Genomic DNA, 8859 nt, shown 5'->3' with positions numbered 1-8859 from the left:
TCATTCTTCTTACTTTATGTATCTAGCGACAAGATATATATTTACTATTTATATTGTATATTCACAACAACCTTGCGAGTTGATAAATACAACACGATCGACAAGGGTAAACATAGTAAATATATTTATATTTTAAGATGGTGTTTGGTTATACGGACCTTGTCGTCTCAAGTATGAAAATATACAGGTTCTTCATACTGATACATACTACAAAATTTTGAAATAAAATCTTGTTTTATTCTCGAATCTGAACGCATCTGTACTGTATATCCTATTCATGAAGTAAAATTTAACCATAAGAGACAATAGAATAAAGTGTATTCTGAATAATGTTAAAATCTAATGCAGCGCCATCTGTGAAATTTTGTCAAAAAATATGTAAGTAGATTTTTAGTAGATTTCTGAACGGTGTTGGTAGATTTTTAGTAGATTTCTGCGACAAGTTTTGTAGATTCACTATATTTCAATCTGGTCACGCTGAACTGAATGTTAACCACGAGAGGTCCTGTATTTATAGTAGAAGGGGGTGACCCACGTGATGGAGGTTGCGCAGGAGCCGGTTGCGTAGTTGTTAGGCAGCCTCCAGTCATTGATCGAGTTGTTATTGATCGAGTTGTTGTCGATCGGTTTGTTGTCGATCGAGTTGTTATCGATTGTGCAGGAACCGGTGGTGTTGTTGTCACGTGACTTCGAGTCATCGATCGGGTTGTTATCAAACGGGTGGCAACTGGGAGCCTGGTACGGGTGGTATGAGGCTGAACTGTCGATCGGGTTGTTGCCGGGGGCCGAGTTATCGATCGATGTGTTGCCATGAGACGGGAAATCAAAGGTTTCCAAGTGTTGGGTAATCTTTGACCATCATTCCGTTTGTTGAGGCAATTGGGTCGTTTTTCGGTCTCGAGTGCTTCACGGATTATCCTACATGTGAGGGTTCTCTCTGCAGAGATGGTCTTACATCCTTCAAAATCAACGTTATGTCCTGTTTCAGAGTAGTGTTTGAATAGGTCAGATGTTGGATCTCCTTGGCGTATTGCGAGTTGGTGCTCATATACTCTGTTAGTTATACGTCTGTTGGTTAGTCCTATGTATGTTCTAGGACATGCGGAACATGGTATCTCGTATACACCTTGAGACTCGTTGTCGATCGTATCCTTTGGTCTTCAAAGAAATTTGGAAATTTTGTTATCGGCTGTGAAAACTGTTTTTATATCCTGTTTTCGTAGTATGCGACTGATTTTGTCAGTGACACCTTTGATAAAACGTAGAAAAGCTTTATGAGGGAAATTTTCTGGAGGATTTTTGGGTTGTTGTGTATGGGTCTGATGGCTTTCTGAACTTGTTGACTGTTGTATCAGATATTACTTTAAATTTATTAACTTATGCAGAACTCAAATTAAGATTAACTGATTTACGTCACAAAAATTACCGGGGGAATGTCAGTGGAATTTGAGTAGATGTATACAAAGACAAGATGAAGATGTATCTTCATTTTGTACCAGATTAAGAACAATAGGCGCGGAAGATTTGGTTGGAGCGACGAAAGACGAATAATTGGGTATAAAAAAGATAAATAGCAATTTGATTTTAAATCAATTTAAAATGGGCCTTCGAAAAGATATTATGAAGGAGGTTAGTATGTTTTTGTTACTAGAAAAAAATTTGGATTTAGAGAAAGCGGAAGAATTGGTAAAATTTCATGAAATGAAAAATACAATTATTCAGGGATACAGGTCATTTAATTCAAAAATATCGGTATTTGAATGTGAAGTAACTTGCCAATTACGCGAGAAGAAGGGACATATTGCGAAAAATTGTAGGAATACTGGATTAAGTGAGGGGAAAAAGCGGACAAAACGTCGAAAGGGTTTGTTTTTCGTGTGGTCAATTAGGTCATTCCGCAAGGGAATGTCGCGAGAGCGATACATAAAAATCAAGGAGTGCGAAATATCGATAATCAGCTGGGGCGCTGGGTAAAGGAATGTGCAAGGAACGATCGGGAGATAGAACCAGGAGGACGAAAGGATTTTGACATTTGAAAGAAATTGCCGGTAAATACGTGTAATAAGGAGGTCGGTACTAAGAACGGATTGCGTTTTCCGAAAATGCGGCTACCTAGAAGGGAATTTAGGGAACGTACGGTCTTAGTCATTCCGGAAGTAAATTCGGCAAGAATGCATGACGTACCACATTCGATTAAATTAAGTATCAACGGAAAGATATGTGTTTGTTTGATAGATACAGGGGCAGCGGTGTCTCTCGTAAAAAGAGGATTGATTTCAAGAGAGGAGGTCAATGAATACGGTGTTGACTGTGAGTTAACTAGCGTATCAGGTCATAATATACGTACCTGGGGTACGGCGAATATTGCGGTGAGTCCAATAGGGGAAAGATTGAGGGTAGATTGGACGGTTATATTAGTGGATGATGAAACATTAGGGAACGTTGATATAATACTAGGTAGGGATTTTCTTAAGGAAAATCAAGCGCACATTAAGTATGAACAGGAACCATCGGTAATTATGTGGGGAAGAGAGTTTAAATTTATGAATAAAGATTTGAATGAATGTATATATACAGGGGATAGATATACAGAGGAAAAAAAAAAAGAAATACAAGTTAATAAGCTGCGGAAAGGGGTAAGTTTTAAAGATAATATTCTGGAAAAATTCAATGTTGATGGAAAGTTGGCGAATATTAAGGATATAGGTACTCAGACGGAAAATTACGAGGAGAAAAGAAATTTGGCGATGAAAGATATGGGTATTCAAGTGGAAAACATAGCGGAATTTGAAACAAAGGGTTTTTCAAAACGAGAAGGGATAAATCAGTCAAACAGTGATGTTGAAGAAATAAGAGTTGACGAAGCGATAGGGATGACAGAAAGGGATGAGAAAAAAATCCGTGGAAAAGGAAAAATTTCGAAGCAAAATTTACAAGTACGAAATCTCGGGAATTAACTGAGCCAATAAAAAAAGTGAAATCTTATAGGGTTGAGAAATTTGACAAAAATACAGTGGATCCTCAATTTGACGTAGGGGAATTAGTTTATTTGAAAAAAATGTCAGTGAAACAGGGTATATCAAAAAAGTTAATGGAACCTTGGGTAGGACCTTGTAGGATCGTGGAATTGCTTGGTCCGATTACCTATAGAATTAGGAAATGTGGGGGTAGAGAGGAACAAGTCGTTCATGTAGATAGGTTAAAATCGTATACCGCGAGAAATCGGGAGTTTGGGATTGATATAGAAGAATCCGACGTTTCGGAAAAATTAGATACGGACGGTAGCGAGACCGAAACTGATGATGAACGTACTGAGAATCTGAGATACGAAAATTTTCGCCGATAAGGATGATTATGAGGTTGAATCGAGCGCAATTTGAAAATGAGGAAATAGAGGAGGAAGAAATCCCTCTACGTAGATCGAATAGAGTACGTCGCCAACCGTATCGATGGGGTTGGGACTCATAGAAAACGGTACCTACAGATAAATCTATAGTAATATAGGTTATTCATATTTTGATGGAATTTTGGATGAGTAACGGAAATTTCGGTAAATTTTGCTTGAGTTCGATGATTTATGGATGTTTATTTATTCATTTTGGAAATTTCGGTGATTGCGTATGTTGTGTACTTGGTAATAAAAGGACGTAAATTTCCTTTTAAGTTTATTACTAATACGATTATCTTGAATATCCAATTATGATTGAACATATGCTATTATTTGTAGTGGTAGCTTCATACTGAGTTTCCGTACTTCTTCGAGTCGGTCGGTCACCTGAATTTCCCTCTTTCCGTTATCGGCGCGTATATTCAAAATATGAACTGATAAAATAATACATAACACCTCTCTTAGAGAAAAAATAATTTTTCAATAAGTATAGTTAAAATGAAATAAAATACGAATTGTTATTATGAAAATATTACAATAAAAATAAACTTATTTATTTCTTCAAGTTATGTATGAACTTTAAATTTAATTGCTCAATTTTACTTTTCTATTTTATCTTCTTGGAGCTGAACCCACAGTGTCTGACTTCATTGTTGGTGTTTCACTTCTTTTTTTATAAGAAATTCCTCCTACAACCGGATCCTGCACAGCCGTTTCCACCTCCGAAGAAGATTCCATTAATTGAAAAAATTTTTGGTCTATCAAAATACCTTTTTCACACTTGTCTTTTTCAGTTTTTTTGAAAATTTTAATTATTTGGTTAATATGACGTTTCCAAACAATTGTATCATCAATCTGTACCAAGTAATGAAGTTTGCCAATTTTTTTTCATTATCTCCCCCTATTTCCATTTAGGTTTACCATAATAATTCCTACATTGTACCTGATCGCCAATATTTGAAATTCTCACATTTATTTTATCCTCATTCCACGATTTTTTTCTTTGGCTTCAATTGGAAAAATTAGATCCAACCGAGATATTATTTGTCTCTGAAACATTAACTCGCTAGGTGATTTACCTGTGGTGCAATGCGGTGTGATTCGATAGTGTAATAATAATTTTTGTAATTCTAAATTAATAGTATCTTTTGATGCTTTCAAACCCATCAAATTCTTTTTTAATACCTGCACAAACCTCTCGGCTTGTCCATTTGTCGATGGATGGAATGGTGCTGCTGTTTTAAAACTTATACCGTTAAATTTAAAAAATTTTTGAAATAACTGTGATGTAAATTGGGTACCATTATCCGTTACTAAAAGTTCAGGTAATCCAAAAGTGGCAAAAATTTCGCGACATTCTTTTATTGTATTTTCAGACGTAATATTTTTAACAATTTTAACGAAAGGAAATTTTGAAAATGAATCGATTAAAATGAAAAAATAATGATTTAGAAAAGGTCCTGCAAAATAGGCATGAATTCTTTCGAAGGTCTCTGAGTGGGTTCCCAAATATGCGTTTCTGCTTTCGTTGGTGCATTTCTGACTATTTGACAAGTACTACAATTGTGAATTAGATTTTCTATGTCGCAGTCAATGTTCGGCCACCAACAATAACTACGTGCTAGAGCTTTGGTTTTCACAATGCCAAAATGTCCTGCGTGTAATTCTTCTAACATTTTCCCTCTAAGTGAACTTGGGATGACTACTCTATGTCCGCGAATTATAATGTTATTTTTTTGACTAAATTCTTTCTGATCTAAATTGAAACAATCACTATCAATAAGCTTTTCATTCTACTTTAATTTGGATAATAGTTTAGAAAGCTGCGTATCCTTACTCGTCTCCTCTGAAATAATTGTTGATGCGACAGGTAACGAATTAGCTAAATCCTCCTTAGTTAAATCATTTACATCCTCTACTGGTAAACGCGATAATCCGTCCACATTAGCATGTAATTTCGGATTCTTATACATTATTTTATAGTCATAACCTTGCAGAAATAAGGCGTAATGCTGCATTCTCATTGCACTAAATTGTGGTAGCCCTTTTGTAGGTGAAAATATTTGCGTTAAGGGTCTATGGTCTGTGTATAATTCGAATTTATGTCCATACAAGTATTGATGAAATTTTTTGATTGCGTAAATTATGCTATATGCCTCTTTATCTATCTGAGAATATTTTTTTTGTGTGTCCCTCAATATCTTTGAAGCGTATTGAATAACTTGTTCCGAACCGTCCGGATATCGATGAGCCAATATTGCACCTACCCCGTAGAAACTTGCATCACTCGCTACAATAAGAGGTGAATGAGGATCGAAATCTACAAGAAAACTATCATCGATTAAAACATCTTTAGCTTTCTTGTATCTTTGCGTAACAATTTATAAAGTGGAAATAATAATGAGCTTAGATTTGGAATGAATCTACCGTAATAATTAATCATTCCTATGAATGATCGGAGTTCGGTTGTAGTTTTAGGGTGTGGCATATTTGTAATTGCTTCGATTTTATTGGGTTCCTTGTGCTTACCGTTCGCATCTAATATATATCCGCAATAATTTATGTGTTTTTGAAAAAACTCACATTTTTCCTTATTAATTTTAATATTCAAGTCATGTAATCGTTTTAAAACTTCTTCTAGTCTTTCCAAATGTTCCTTATCGTTTCTACGCGTAATTTTGATATCATCTAAGAATACCGTAACACCAAGAATTCCCTTCAAAATGTTTTCAATTTCTCTCTGGAAAATAGCTGGTGCTGATGCAATACCATACATTAACCGTTTACATCTATATAGACCTTTATGAGTATTAAGTGTTAGTAAATCTCTATGTTCTAGTACTACTTTTAACTGTAGATATGCTGAACGTAGATTAATTTTAGAAAAGGATGTGCCACCTGCCATTGACGCAAATAATTCATCGATAGTTAGCAGAGGATGATCATCAATAATTAAATTTGGGTTTAATGTAGTTTTGTAATCACCACAAATTCTAACTGTATTATTTTTTTTTATTACTGGTACTATGGGTGTAGCCCATTCTGATGAATTAACTTTTTCTATTATAGGTACCATTTCTTTCAAGGTTATCTAACTCAATTTCCATTAAATTTAAAAGTTTGAATGGTACTGGTTGTGATTTATAGAATACTGGCTTAGCATTAGGTTTTAAAGATAATTTTGCTTGTATTCCTTCAATTTTGCCAAACCCCGGAGTTGTTATATTCGCGTATTTTTGTAAGAGACCCTTTATTGCTAGATCACGTACATTTTCTTCCGTAACTTTATTGATAAAATTAAAATTGAACTTGATTTCACCTATCCATTCCCTAGCAAGTAGTGAAATACTATTAATATCTGTCAAGTAAATGTCTAAGTTATATCGGACATTGTTGTAAGTAATATTTACTTTACTAGAACCGATAACTGAAAGTGAATTTTTGCAATAAGTAATTAACTGTAAATTAGATTTGATGACACGATTGTAAGGAAACAGATTTTTAAATTCTTTATACCCCATTAGAGTCACAGCAGCACCGCTGTCAATTTCAAAAAGTATTGGTTTACCTTCTAGTATCAATGTAGTAGTGAATTTTTTTCGTAAATCTTCACCTTTGTTTGTAATTGTTGAGATTTCGGCAATCTGTTCGGAAGAAACGGCTGTGTAATTCACCGATTGAGACCTGAAACAAACTTTTTTGAGATGCCCTTTTCCTCCACAACCTGAACACTGTGTGTTCCCATCCAAGGTTCATTTATTAGCAAAGTGATTTCTACCACACCTAAAACATTTAATATTATTATTATTGGTGTATCTACTAGAATTGAATTTATTATTTTTACTCATATTATCTTTAATGAAATTATTTGTATTGAAATTATTTTTAGAAAAAGACTTCCTTTTATCTTGTTGGTTTTTATTGAATTTTTTTTCGTTCATCTGCTGCACTTGGTTCACTCCTGAGTAGCTGGCCTCGTTCAGTTGGTTGACATATTTCTCCGTCAATTCTATACCAATCGCCATCTTGACTGCTTCTTCGAATTTTAGGTTGTCTTGCTCCAATACTCTTGATTGAATTCGTTTACTTCTTAATCCAAAAACGAATGGATTCCGCAGTGCTGTATTCAAATATCCACCAAAACTGCAAGTTACTGCCAGTTTTTGTAAATCTGCTACGAATTCTTGAATTTTTTCTCCGTCTTGCTGTTTTCTTTGATGGAATCTGTAGTTCTCTGCTATTTCAAGTGCTGCAGGAGCGTAGTATGTTTGTAAAATGTTTTTCAGCTCATCGTATGATTTCACATATGAGGTGATATTTTGTTGCAAAGAATATCGAATGCTCTTTCTTTATATTAAATAATTTGAACGAACCTTCTAATCGTTGTACCCATCTAGTCCAGTTCAAAGTAGTATCATAGGGCTCAATGTTGAACGTAGTTTGAAAAACTACATCTGGTGCACTCATACTTCGAGTTTCAACCATAGCTTCCTGCGTAGATTCGTTTATCAGAATATATAAAATATCTTCTGCTCTTCTTTAAATCCTCGTCGCCAGTTGTTGTGTACTTGTTAATAAAAGGACGTAAATTTCCTTTTAGGTTTATTACTAATACGATTATCTTGAATATACTACACTGAGTTTCCGTACTTCTTCCAGTCGGTCGGTCACCTGAATTTCCCTCTCTCCGTTATATTGAATTTATTCAAAATATGAACTGATAAAATAATACATAACAGCGTAAAATATTGATAATATTGGTAAATTTTGATAAATCGTTTTTTCATATTAGGGAAGTATAGCGAAATGAAAGTAGAAATTTTTATTTAGAACAGTTTGACTTTGAAATAGTTGAGGAAATATATGAAGTAATTTGGATATTGTGAATTCGTTTGAGGATTTAATTTATGGAATCAAGACACTAAAGGTGCTGAGTAATGATGATAAATATTTTTTAATTTGGATTTATGACGTATTTTCACTAAAAGTTCCGAATCGTTAGTTGAGTTTTATTTAGGATTTCATATAACTTATGGGTAACGTGGGACACAGGTCCCTCAGGGAATTGAGTCGACCCTGCCCAACGTGAGATTCTAGTGGCTCCTTCTTCCAAGGAAGCCACTATCGGATATAGGGTCCCCGTTTTGGGATATGGATGTCTCAATTTTTTTTTAAATAAAGGTTTCTTTTTTATGTTAGGCTTTAGGAAAAAAAGGGAATTTTATGGAGTTTTATTTGGAAATCAGAATAGATAATTTGAGACAATATAAAGGAGACATTCAACCCAAGGGTTTGACAGTAAAATATATGGAATATTTTTTTCTTTTGTGGGAAATTCAATTAACGTTTACGGTGGTTATGTTCATATAATTAGATGGTTTGAGTTTTTTTATTTTGATTGATAACGAAATTTTGATGGAGATAATGATATCTAGTTAGAACTAAATAATGCACAGATAATTTTTTTTTGT

The sequence above is a fragment of the Harmonia axyridis genome, chromosome 7 (assembly GCF_914767665.1).
Source record: "Harmonia axyridis chromosome 7, icHarAxyr1.1, whole genome shotgun sequence".
Taxonomy (NCBI): Eukaryota; Metazoa; Arthropoda; class Insecta; order Coleoptera; family Coccinellidae; genus Harmonia; species Harmonia axyridis.
This window is presented reverse-complemented; position numbering follows the sequence as displayed.